This window comes from Esox lucius, chromosome 11 (genome assembly GCF_011004845.1).
Source record: "Esox lucius isolate fEsoLuc1 chromosome 11, fEsoLuc1.pri, whole genome shotgun sequence".
In the NCBI taxonomy this organism is placed as follows: Eukaryota; Metazoa; Chordata; class Actinopteri; order Esociformes; family Esocidae; genus Esox; species Esox lucius.
In genome coordinates, this window is record NC_047579.1 from 20,948,746 (window position 1) to 20,961,470 (window position 12,725).

Below are 12,725 nucleotides of genomic sequence, written 5' to 3' on the forward strand. Positions count from 1 at the left end.
AAGAAATTGACATGTTTTGTTGCCTGACTAAAACTCACTGTTGAAAGCAAACACACACACGCACACAGTTTCAGCCTTACGAGCAGGCCTCGTTCATATTTAGATACGTGCAAAACGGCGAGGGTGTGAGAACCATACTGAAATACTGTACGACGGATGAGTTTCGCTCTGAGGAACGATGCCTCACAGAGTGTGGCTTCACAGGACCCACAGCGTTCGTACTGAGTCGCCTTATTGCTGTTATGAACTGGTTTCCAACCAAATTACAAGTTAGGTTTCATCAAACCCATGGTATATGGTCTGATATGTGTGCACATCGGAGCCCACAATGGAATTAGGAATTAACTGATCCCACACACGCCTGTCGGCCGTGTGTGTCTTCAGAATGATCTCATCAGGAGTACGGGCGCAGAAGAGGAGTCTGGGTAACATCAGGCTCACGTGGAGCCACGCAGCCCAGGCAGCTTCGACACCAGCTCGTCGCCTCATTTACATACAACAATATACAGGCGCACGGCCCGTTCCCAAACCCACTAACAAACCATTTAGTGTATGTTAAACTCAATCCCAGTCAAAGGCCCCCGTCTGTCCTACAGAAGCAGGGTGAAATACGGAAACACACAAGGAGGTAGACCTAACGCAGCGTCAGCACGAGAGAGAGAGAGAAAGGGATGAAGATATTAAGGGAAAGACCTGGAGACATGGTGATGGTGCAAGAGAAAGAGCGAGCGTTAGAGAGAGAGAGAGAGAGAGAGAGAGAGAGAAAGAGAAGGAGATTGAGTGAGAGAGAGATACGTTTAGAAACAGAGAGCGAGAGAGAGAATAGAAGAGGAGACAGGACACAAGGTGAACACTACTGTAGCCTACAAAGAACCCTTTGTTTGGAATCAATTAAGTATTTTCGTTCTCTTCCATGCCGTGGCACAACAAATGGGCCGTATGAGCTCCTATTATCTATTAGAACTACCATATCCCCACTCCTGTTCTATTGGCTAATACAAGCCGAGTGTGTGGTGTGAGAACTATGCAGAGCTGTCTGCTAGCATGGCTGGAACAACTTTCCGAGAGAAATGATGTGTCTGTGTGTCTGTGTGTGTGTGTGTGTGTGTGTGTGTGTGTGAGAGATGTGAACAAAGCACACAACACAGGTAAAGTTTGCCAGCTGTACTTTCCCCTCCACCCATTCACCACAACATATCTGGTCTTCTTGCGGTTCTGTCAGGATGAAAGACTCCTTGTCTAAGAGCCTAATCCCTGGACGATTAGTCAACGTGCCTCGATAAAAGCCAAGCGAACGCAACATGCCCCTTTCTCCTCTTTCCTCAACCCCCCCCCCCCCCAGGTAATGTTGGCCTGCAGGTGTCCGTACAATACGCTGCAGTACAGGTCGACGGATGACTTTCCCATGAGGGTGGAAATAAGAAGAACAAAGCCAGACAACAAGCTGCAGAGTTCTGTTCTGCGAGTGACAACAAGAATGTAGGCCCCGCGCTGTGTGATCAACGGGCCGACCAGAAACGACTGGCGGCTGGCCGACCGTCCACACATACACCTGGCTCGTGCGCATTAGTTAGCAAGTACGCTAACAACAAGTTCTTATTTACGTCCTGGGAGCAATTAGGGCATGCTGCATTTCAAAGGGACACGACAGGGTCTCTCAACTTGACGGCTCAGGAATAAGAACCAGCATCCTGTCGTTCACCGGCCCAAAGCTCTTGCCTACTAGGCCAACATGCTACTCTTAGCGCACGGCAGATCATGACCCGACTCGTCCATCCATCCCCACCCCAACATGCGTGGAAGTAAAAGCCAACGCAATCGCTTGCATTCATTCACCTAAAAGCATCTCCAGTTCAGTTCCCGATGCCAAGGGACAGCTTGTGTACATTTCGAAGTTTCCAAGAATTCGAAACTGGGAGCTCAGAAATATCGGACCTATGACGTCTGCGACCGCAAGACCACTGAGAGCTCTGGAAAAGAAACAGATGAGGTGTAAGGAAACGTCACAAAAAGCTTATTTCCCAGTAGATATAAAAGATAAAGAGGGCCACCATTCCTCGCTGGAGCATCAGAGGGAAAACTGGCCCAGGCTGCACATTCTATGGGGTGTTTTTATGGTGTTTTTATGTTTCTGTTTTTTCTGGGTTTTATGAGTTCTAATCAGAGGTGCTTATTAAGGGGGTGAGGTGTTTGGAGGGGGCTGACAACTGGGGCTGGGACGGCCAGCAAGCCGGAGGCCTGTGTTGTAGTATGGAGGAGAAATAGAGTGCATGGAGGCAGCCAACAGCTCCTGTTCCACAGCAGCTCTGGCTTTCATCCCTCCCTCCTTTCCTTCTTCCCGCTTTCTGGTCCTTCCTTTTCCCCCCACGTCCTGCGGTGTGTGGGTGTTTTGTGTGGGTGTGTGTGGGACTGCGTGTACGTCTTTAAGAACAAATAAATTAAAATGTAGGGTGTTGAGAGATTAGCCAGAAAACATGACACCCTTGGCCCGATCTGGGCATTTGCATTTGGTGAACAAGGTTGGCACTACCTAACAACTACCAACCCAACACGGGCCAGCCCACAACATGCCCACACCACCCAACAATAGCCCAACACAGCCTAGCTTGCACAAGCCCAACACAGCCTAGCCTGCACATGTCCAACACAGGCTAGCTCACATCAGTCCAACATGAGCCAGCCTACACAAAGCCCATCACAGGCTTGGCCAATATCAGGCCAAAATAGGACAGTCATAATCAGCCCAACACAGCCTCACAAACGCCCAAGACATACCTGCCAACACCAAACAAATTTAGCACAGGCTAGCCTGCACCAAACTGTTTTAAAAGAAAATGGCTTGGATCCAGTTTCAGTTGTTTTGTGTGATGTCAACAAAATAAACCAGCAGATATTACAGCTGATGCTGGAACACACTGGCCTTAAGAGAACCAACAAGGAGCCAATGAGCAAAGGTGCATTGTCCAATGTGGCTGCCTATGTAACGCCCACATTGGGCCCAAATCGTGCCAATTTGGATATTTTTACCGGGTGGTATTTCTCTTCGCAGCCAACAACAAACAGACACATAACTTTCTGTAGCTCATAAAAGACCAACACGAATTCAAACTTCTTGGAGCTTACGAAGACTAAAACAACTTTAACTATTCTATTGTGGTGGGGCTTCTGGAACATGAGGGGACTATTGCGACATTTGGATGTATCTCTCTTGAGAAAGCATTTCCAGTCGCATTTGTTGTCAGTCAAAAGACCATCGAAAATTGGTTTAGAGATGCTGTTTCTTAGCGGGAACATCCTGTTGTTGAAAGGATATTTTCTTACACTATGGTAAATGCTAACATTTAATCAATAGATAACAAAAACATGCACTTTGAAACTATTTAAACACATAAAGGACAATGTATCTTTATTGGCCACTAAATGTTTCTCCTCCGCATTCGCTTTGACTTAGCCCAGAACTACTATGTGAAACAGGAAATAACCGTTCACCCCAAGAGATGGGCTACTGTACTTCCCCAATCAGACAAGCCACGGGTTTAACCCCTTAGATGGAGTGCAGCAGCATCTCGGGAGACTGGAATTACCTTGCCAGTTTTTGGTGTACTTCCCCGGGGGACTACAGTGGGACGTGTGGCAGTCTGCAGGCTGGGGCGCGAATCACAATGACGGCAGGAAGGCCTGACATTTTAGAAACCTATCCTGAAATTCATCCCAGGTTATGGCTGTGTGTGTGTGTGTGTGTGTGTGTGAGTGTGTCAAGTCCACAACAGAGCAGACAAGCATGCAGGCAGGCAGTATGAATGTCGACCGGGTGTGAACACACATGGTTTGGATTAGGTCCATGTAGCGGAGCAGGAGTAGAAAGAGGAGGTGGAGGAAAGAGCGGGGCCCGGTAGCAGGAGTTCGCAGGAACCCTCCAATTCTCACTTCCTGCTTCTGGGCGTAAGGCGATCCATACGATGTTGCACACACACACACACACACACACACACACCCATACACACACACACAGACACAAACCGCCCACTGCTCGCCGTCCGCACGGCCAACACAGAGCGCACTGTTCCCTGGGCAGCCAATTGGGGATTCGGTGGGAATTATTGGACGCTCATGGGGCAACCAATCACATTAAATCAAGCTGTCACCGCCCTGAAACACAGGGTTTGTATGCCTAATGAGAGCGGGGAATACAGCTGAAGACATTCCCATTCAATCACACTGTCAGTTCCTGCCGACCCGGCGGCATGTCCAGTGACAAGTATGTCAGTGGTGAAATCCCAAACAGCACCCTAGTTCCTACGAAGTGTCCCACTTTTGAGCACTGCCCTTATGGATTCCCAATGAGCCCTGGTCAAAAGAAGGGCACTAGATAAGGAATAGAGCTATATTTGGCACACCTACCTGGTCAGTGCGTCTCATTCCTCACAGGAAAAGTTTTTTTTTCAAACCCAGGGAGGCTGATAATTAAGTTGCGGGGAAAATAAAGGGATACATATAGTCTTTTTTTCTCTCTCTTCCAGGAAGCTAATCTAGGGTGTTTAAAGTGATAGGCAAGCTGAGGTCCTTAAAGTGAGATGGAAGGGTGTGTTTTTCTTTTCTTTTTTTTTTCATGAGGAACTGAAGGAGTCAGTCAACAAGGTGTTGCACAATGTCTTGATGACCGGGTAGCAGACTAGACTAACTGACAGGTAAGGAAGTGAGGTACTAAACTCCGATAACAACCGTGTGTGTGTTTCTGAGTGCGTGCGTGCGTGCGTGCGAGCGTGAGGCGCATGTGTGCATACAGTACGTAAAGAGGGAACGGGCCCTAAAGCCTAGGTGACACATGGCAATAGGAAGCCATTATTATTAGGGCATGTGTAAAAGCTTTTTATCTCAGTACCACCGAAGACCAAACAATTGATTTTCATATCGCATGATAATGCATAAAAAACCAAAATGTGTCAAGTAAGATGTGTGTCTATAGTTGCGACATAATAACAAGCTCTACCGCTTCTGTCTAACAAACGATCATGTGAAAATGATGTTTAAATACCATAGTCGGGGAGGAGAAATGAACTGGATACCCTACCTTCAAATTGAGGAAGAGTCCAATTTAGATATTTTTTTATATGTTAAAGCTATGTAAATAGAATCTTAGCAAGGGACAATTTCTCAAGTAAGGCTTTTGCCAGGACTGCCTAGGACTGGGACAACAGTTTGTAAAAACTGAAAACTACCTGCAATTTTCAAAACGTTTTGGAAATCTGTTGTTGATCTAGTGGTGATATCACCAAGCAGATGAAAAAAGAAATCCTGCCGAAACATGCTGAATTGTCAATCGTTTTATATGTCCCTTGCACAAAAAGGCATTGTTCTAATTTATACAAATCAGAAGTATTATTCCTAATTCATATTCTTGGAAATACAGGACTGTATATACTGCATATCAAATATAGGAAAATTCACTTTCTGGCTGCGCTGGACCTTAAATACTTTGAAAACCTGATACCTGACAGCCCAAATCAATGTGACACTTGCTTATAGTATGGAGACCTTGAGTTGACCTAGGAGTCTCTCTCAGAAGATAGATGATTCACATGTCAGTATCCAGGTTAAACCGGAAAAAAATTATGTTGGTGTCTCAACCATTGAATGAATAAAAAAGCCTGCAACCTCTAACCTCATGTCATAAGTTAACTGATTAGGATGTCAGTGACTTGAATTGGAATGTCAGTTCTAGTCATTCTATTTCTATGGTCTCAATTACTGTGTGTATGTCAACTGACATATTTTCCTTGTATCCTCTCTGAAGAAATCAAAAGACTCCCAGGTAGTCCTCTCACTTGATAGACATCATGGGGGAAAGGTGCCAAGGAATGGAGTAGAAAGACTGACATTGAGACACAGCTGATGTCACAGACTGCACTGCACGGTCAATAAACCGTATGTCATCCGGGTGGCTTCACACTTGAGGGCCTTGAAAAAGACATTAGTTAGAAAAAGGCAGCTTCTGCTGCTTCAACACCACAACTCAGTGCCAGCCCAAGGCTTTTGAGGGGCATAAGCAACATTTGATTTTGGGGGCCCCTTTTCCCTTAGTGGCCCGGGGCCCCCTGGCAGTTGGGGGCCCTATGCTGTTTATGTCACTTATGCCAAGGCCGGCCCTGCCACTACTACTACTACTACTACTACTACTACTACTGTATTACATTAACACTGCTACTACTATTACCAGTACGACTACTGTATTACATTACCACTGCCACTACTACTGTTACTACTACTACTGTATTACATTACCACTGCTACTACTACTATTACTAGTACCACTACTGTATTACATTACCACCGCTACTACTGCTACTACTACTACTACTTCTACTACTACTGTATTACATTACCACTACTACTACTACTACTTCTACTACTACTACTACTGTATTACATTACCACTGTTACTACTACTATTACTACTACTGTATTACATTATCAATGCTACTACTACTACTATTACTACTAATACTGTATTACATTATCACTGTTACTACTACTATTACTACTACTGTATTACATTATCAATGCTACTACTACTACTACTATTACTACTAATACTGTATTACATTACCACTGCTACTACTACTACTGTATTACATTACCACTGCTACTACTACTATTAAAACAAATATTGTATTACATTACTACTGCTACCACTAATACTACCACTGTATTACATTACCACTGCTACTACTTCTATTACTACTACTACAACTGTATTACATTACCACTGCTACTACTACTATTACTACTAAGGCTAGTATTATTATTAAGGCAACAACAACAACTACTACTACTAAGGCTACTACTGCTACTATATAAATACTCTAGAGCTAGTACTGCTACTAATACTATTTTTACTGTTGCTGATACTACTTTTGTTCTTACTAACAATAGAACTCCTAATACTACTACCAATATGCCCTGTCTCCAGTATAAACCCCTGCTACTAGAGGCCTTCCCGAACCTGCCCAATATGCCCTGTCTCCTGTATAAACACCTGCTACTAGAGGCCTTCCCGATCCTGCCCAATATGCCCTGTCTCTTATATAAACACCTGCTACTAGAGGCCTTCCCGAACCTGCCCAATATGCCCTGTCTCCTATATAAACACCTGCTACTAGAGGCCTTCCCGAACCTGCCCAATATGCCCTGTCTCCTGTATAAACCCCTGCTTCTAGAGGCCTTCCCGAACCTGCCCAATATGCCCTGTCTCCTGTATAAACCCCTGCTACTAGAGGCCTTCCCGAACCTGCCCAATATGCCCTGTCTCCTGAATAAACCCCTGCTACTAGAGGCCTTCCCGAACCTGCCCAATATGCCCTGTCTCCTGTATAAACCCCTGCTACTAGAGGCCTTCCCGAACCTGCCCAATATGCCCTGTCTCCTGTATAAACCCCTGCACACTCCATGGGGTAGCCCCATAGGGCTCCCATTGCACTCTCTACCCCAGCCTTGTTTATTCTCCACTGTAACAGGGTCAGTGACAGGGCCTGCTCACTGAATTCCTGACCCGGCATCCACAACGTTTTAACAGTGTTGTTCTAAGTGAGGAATGATTACATTATTAAAATAGACTGCAACATATGTCCTAGAGAGAGTCCAAACCACGGGATGACATACAGTAGGAACCCGCCAAGGAGCCTTTAACCCACTAACTCCCACCACAAGAATATACAGTTCTGTAGGAGTTTGGTAAATTTAAGAATATGGTGATAAGGTTCTTTGGAACATTCTCTAGACAAGAAAGTTCCACAGGCTCTGTTTCTGGGTTAAAAGGATCCGTGCATCACTTTTAGTTTAAAAGTGAACACGAACCAACTATGTTAGCCAGCCAGTGGCGTGTGGTTAGTCAGCCCCTCTCCTCACCTGAAAATCGGTCTGAAAATAGATGTGTATCCCACCGCGCTTCGTTCTCTAGCCCTAGGCCGTTGGCAAACAGAAACAGGATGAAAAGCTTCAACGTCAGTTTCCAGGTTGGCCAAAAGTGTTGATTCAGCGAGCTGTTGTGATTGAAAAGGCCGAAAGGAAGAAAGACACACGTTGAGGTGCAGCCTGTGTTCAGGGTTAGGCATGCGTTAAAGACAAACAGTGAAGAGTGGCGACTGGGGCGTGGAGTGATTAGGTGCCTTCAAAAGAAATATTACAAACAAGCTCGTGGGTATTCTTTAGCGGGGTATAGGCAAATATATTCAAACATGCGAGCGAACGCAGGCACACATACACACACACACACACACACACACACAGGCGCACACAGGCACACGCTAGGCTGTCCTTTCCCCCAACTAATCTGAACTGGATCAGCCTGGTTAGGACCCCCAGCACGCCGGAGCCCAACCTCACTCCTCCCCTCCCCGGCTCTCTCCCTCCAATCTCCATTTCACTGACTCCCTCATAACAAGACAGAGCACGCTCACTGTAAGCCTCCGAGGGGGTAGGCGGAGGGGGGAGGCCAGATTTACTTTATTTTGAATTCCTTCCCCTTAATGTGGCAATTACAGCTCCCTCTCTCTCCCTCGTCTCACCCCCGTCTGCTGCAGCAACACAGCACGAGGCCTGTTCCAAGCACACCCAATATTTGTTTTGTACACAGGAACATATTTCAGCTTTCCTCTCCCTCCAAGTTCCCAAACTTTATAGCTGAGAGAGACACAGAGAGGGAAGGAGAGACAGAATGAGTGAGCGAGCGAGAGCGAGATAGACAGAACGAGAGACAGAGAGAGAGAGACAGAGAGAGACGGACAGACGGACAGAGAGAGAAAGACAGAGAGAAACAGAAAGAGAGAAAAGAATGAGAAATATATATATATATATATATATATATATATATATATATATATATATATATATATATATATATATACAGAGAGAGAGAGAGAGAGAGAGAGAGAGGGGAGAGGTTGAGAGGCAGATAAACAGAGAGAAAGCAAAAGCAGGAGAGAGTTAGGACCTGCTACAAAAATGTTTGCTATCTACAATCTAAAACCTGAAAGTGTGCTTTGGCTGTCCCTATTTAGCAGAACATTTTAGTTAACCCTTTTTTTGTTCCACGTAAAACCCTATTTGGTTTTGGGCATACTAATGTTTGCTTCCAAGAAGAATCCTACCCACAGAGTGCAACATACCTGGGGTTGAAAAATAAACTGAAAGATAAAGACCTATTTTCAGGGGAGGACAGAGACCAACTAACCACAGGCCACAGCCTGGTTACTCCAGCTGGGCTTCATGGCCGGGCCTGCTGGGCCCTGTACACTTCTAAACTAAAAGGTTACCTATAACTATACATGTTGTTTTGGTATTTCTTCTGCTGAATAATGCTTTAGAATGTTTTCTACCTGCGTACTAATTCCCCTCAGGGGAGTATGTTTAGAAAATCAGAACATGGTAGAGCCACACTGGGACTTCAAAAGTCTAAATACATATCAGTTTGTTTTAGACGTTTAAAAGTTGCCTGGAGTGTTTACATATTGTAACCTAAACCTCCCTAGAACCACATTTAGCAGACTGCTTAGCTTTTAAACACATAACTTAAAAACTGTACTTCATTTCCGTTGCTATAACTGACCAAACTACCACCATTAGCAGTTGATGAAGCTGAGCGAACATCGTGGCACATATATAAGCTTCTCCTTTAAATCTTTGGCTGACATCTGGTCCTTTAACACAAACGCTACTTCTTGTTCATCCAAATCGAACCACGCAATGCAACTTTAAGCACAGTCATCTGCATAGAACAGTCGGAGATCAGCGCGGCTGCTGCTTCGCCACAATCCGGTCGGTGCCGTAACAAAACCCAATGACCCCATGACCAGCAGCTGTAACATCCAACCCCCTGATCTAAACCAGTTGTGTAACAAAGTTAGGGGGATTTTTGAACTCTATTTTTATTTGTCAGAGTACTACTCTGGCCGAAGCCCAACTCCTCCCCTGTGCTGCGACTTCTGCTTGGGAGTCAAACTAAACCCAGAAACCCTTGTTCCTTTCTCTGGGATTTAATTGGCTGGAGAGCTAAGTAATGTCCAACCTTTTCACTGCATTCTCACACACTCCAAGCATTTAAAATAGCCTAGTTTCAATCAACTAAGCATCTTAATTGACTGCTGTACGGGTGGGAGATTACAAGGGCAGGGGGGAGACGGAGGAGTCGGTTACCGGGGTTGAACAGAGACAGAGAAAAGAATCGAAACACACAGCGAATTCCAAGGTGGCAGGACACTAAAGGATGTCCCATCTCTGTTATCTGTCGTAAAAATAGTAATTCAGTCCTTCATATGCGAACAAGTATGAGAAAGGCCTTTGTGAGGTCTCCAAAACAAATCCAAGTTATCTTCAGGCACCGTCAGGGGCGACCTCTCACTGGGATGGAGCGGAGGAAGGACCCCGTGGTGAGGAGTGAGGATTTCCTGCTCCTCCTTCTGTGGCTGGGACTGCATGGTACAGGGACTCTCGAGGAAATAAAAACCCACTGTCATGCTCCTTTAATCGGGCTACAGTCCCAGCGCTTCTCCCTTTCCATCACCTGGTCCGCCATGGAGGTGCCAATACCCTACCTGCCTGGTTATGTTTCACGTCCTGCCGATTTCTGGGTCAAGCATGGCACGACAAGAGCCATAGTCACAGAATCTGCATAACAAAACTGATCTGGGACCAGGCTTTCACACTGCCCTGCCACACATACCCCCACCACCCTCCCACTCCCTCCCCTCCTGCCCTCCCCTGCTGTGTTCTAGAACCATACGCAGCGCTCCAGAATGATCACAATGTTCCAATGTCATTAGAGTTGGCATCGATGAGACCAGGCTATGGACCTTTACTAATCGGCCCTACATAACCTACCATGTCCTGTCCTGTCCTGGAACAATCTGGAGCATTTCAGAGTGAGCATATTGTTCTAATGCCGTTTTGTCCTGTGGTTCCAACGAAATGTTTGCTGTGTTCTATCTATTCCCTTTTCCATTCCATTGTTTAACAAACTCTGCCAGGTTTTATGTTCCATGGTTCTGATTAACAAACAAGGAAGGGTATAGTGTTGGAAAGTAGTAATGAATGTAAACCATCGACACATTGTCTGCAAGTTGCTGCCTTGATATCCCCCAACGGAATGCTGGAAGTCCTTCACTGACAGCCATGAAGCCCCAGTCCACTAGCCTGATGTCCTAGTGGAGTGTGCAGTTGGTCACTTCCTTTCATCATGTATTCATATACAAATGACTGGCGAGAAAACATTCTGGTGGGAAGCCAAAAACAAGGTATCACGGAATCACTTCAGCATGAGACGTTGCAGTTCAAATCAGAATGTGACATTTTGCCAGTCCAGAACTGGGTGACATGGGTGACGTGGTAAAGTGTAGACATTATTACGTTAATTCGGTGAAATTCAGAGAAACAGAAACGTAATGATGACGTTGGCGCAGAATGGATTTTCAGTGTGGAAGCTAGGTGAATTGCATAAACAGTTCACATTCAAACCACCCCAGACCACCCTCCCAAGTAAAATGAAAGTGGTAAACTGGAAATGATCGATTTTGCTTTTCTGCCATTGTTCTTCAATGTGCATGAGAACGGATGACGGTGTCTCTTAGTGAGGCCAATGGAAGAAACAGTCCGAATTCTTACAGAATGCACTTTCTGGATTTAAACATACTGTGAAACACCAAAATTCGTCTGATATCAAGACAAATAAGACATATTGTTGCTTAGATTCTTGGGGGTTTACATTAAGGTTACGTTCGGGAAAGGCTTAAAACAAAAAATGCAAAGTGTCAGAACATAATACCAGTTTGTCTGGTCCTAGGATTGAACATAACCCTCAATGGCTAAGTCAGAAGCTTATTCGCTTATCCGACATCCCCGACCACAACGCCTTAGCAAACCGCCAACCTACTAAACACTAACAGCCCTAAACGGTTGCTTTCAAAGTTATACATAGAAATCCCCTCCTCCATTACTTTGGGAAAATAGCAGAGACTATGCCACTCTAGGAGCCATGAATTGCCTGTGACTTGCTGTGTACACGCCCAGTCGTTGTGCCAGCTTTTTGCTACGGGGATTGGTGGGGACTAGGGCCAAAGACAATGCGGAGGTTCAGAGGTGTGGTGCGCTGTGCAGTTGTACTGTATCTAATAACACGCAGCTGCAATCTTCACAGTGACATTACGTAACGTTCGACCAGGGGTGAAATAAACCGGTACGATCTGGTACGGTGTCCTGGCCAAATAAGAAGTAAGGCTAAGGCGCACGGGGTAAAAACTAAATTCCAAAAAAGCTACGGGAGGCAATTATAACATTATTTACCATTACAGCTGTATGAAAATGAGCAAATTGGGGTATACTGTAGTTGGAAATACTGTGGTATGATTTACTGTATGGTATATACTGTAGCATGATATTCTGTAATGGTATATAGTGTATTGAAATATATTGTAGTATGATATACTGTAGTGTGAGATACATATATATATATATAATTAATATGTTTAAGGCCCACAAGGCCCACAGAGGACATAGGCTAATAAATGAATAGAGACTGTATTTAACACAATTTATTCTATGATTTGACCCATGAAAGACTTCTGTGTACCACTACGAAACATAATCTTTCACCACTGCATAAGACCAGAAAGTTGTTAGGATATCAAATACAGAAGACCAGAATGTTGTTAGGATATCAAATACAGAAGACCAGA

At 45.0% G+C, this 12,725-nt stretch overlaps 1 long non-coding RNA gene across 3 annotated transcripts in view; it reads right to left on the minus strand.

The window, feature by feature from the left end:
• LOC105029452 overlaps nt 1-12,725 on the minus strand; it is a 95,529-nt gene that overhangs the window by 52,533 nt on the left and 30,271 nt on the right. For 2 of the 3 annotated variants that reach the window (XR_829489.2, XR_829488.2), the window contains exon 1: nt 7,906-8,329. The exons of the other annotated variant lie outside the window; for it this stretch is intronic. This is a non-coding gene — a long non-coding RNA (uncharacterized LOC105029452). Of the gene's footprint in view, nt 1-7,905; nt 8,330-12,725 lie in introns of those variants that run through there. 3 annotated transcript variants of the gene reach the window in all.